General features: G+C 45.0%; 1 non-coding gene across 1 annotated transcript; it reads right to left on the minus strand.

Annotated features, from left to right (window-relative positions):
- Positions 1 to 411: 411 nt before the first annotated feature.
- Trnaa-cgc (transfer RNA alanine (anticodon CGC)) lies at positions 412 to 484 on the minus strand. The gene has a single exon. It is a non-coding gene; the product is annotated as a tRNA-Ala (tRNA).
- Between the last annotated feature and the right edge of the window lie 457 nt (positions 485 to 941).

Raw genomic sequence — 941 nt, forward strand, 5'->3', positions numbered from 1 at the left:
TGTAGGTGGGTGCCAACAGAATGTTTTTGTAATCGGAGGAGAAAACTGGTGATTGAAATTTCATGAGAAGATCCTGTCGCGACGAGAAACGCCTTTGTTTTAATGATTGCCACTCCTGTTCACGTATCATGTCTGTGACACTATTTCCCCTATTTCACGATAATACAAAACGAGCGGCCCTTCTTTGTACTATTTAGATGTCATCCGTCAGTCCCACCTGATGCGGATCCCACAGGAGGAGGAGGAGGATATTAGTGTTTAACGTCCCGTCGACAACGAGGTCATGAGAGACGGAGCGCAAGCTCGGGTGAGGGAAGGATGGGGAAGGAAATCGGCCGTGCCCTTTCAAAGGAACCATCCCGGCATTTGCCTGAAGCGATTTAGGGAAATCACGGAAAACCTAAATCAGGATGGCCGGAGACGGGATTGAACCGTCGTCCTCCCGAATGCGAGTCCAGTGTGCTAACCACTGCACCACCTCGCTCGGTGCGGATCCCACACCGCACAGCAATACTCCAGAATAGGACGGAGAAGCGTGGTGTAAGCAGTCTCTTTAGTAGACCTGTTGCACCTTCTAAGTGTTCTGCCAATGAATCGCAGTTTTTGGTTTGTGCTACCCACAACATTATCTACATGATCGTTCCAATTTAGGTTATTGGTAATTGTAATCCCTAAGTATTTAGTTGAATTGACAACTTTCAGATTTGTGTGTAATCGAAATTTAGCGCATCTCTTTTCGTATTCATGTGAATAACTTCATACTTTTCCTTATTCAGGGTCAATTGCCACTTTTCGCACCATACAGATATCTTGTATAAATTATTTTGCGATTCGTTTTGGCCATCTCATGACTTTACAAGACGGTAAATGACAGCATCACCTGCAAACAATCTAAGACGGCCACTAAGATTGTCTCCTGTGTCGTTAATATAGATCAGGAA

The sequence above is a fragment of the Schistocerca serialis genome, chromosome 10 (genome assembly GCF_023864345.2).
Source record: "Schistocerca serialis cubense isolate TAMUIC-IGC-003099 chromosome 10, iqSchSeri2.2, whole genome shotgun sequence".
Classification (NCBI taxonomy): Eukaryota; Metazoa; Arthropoda; class Insecta; order Orthoptera; family Acrididae; genus Schistocerca; species Schistocerca serialis.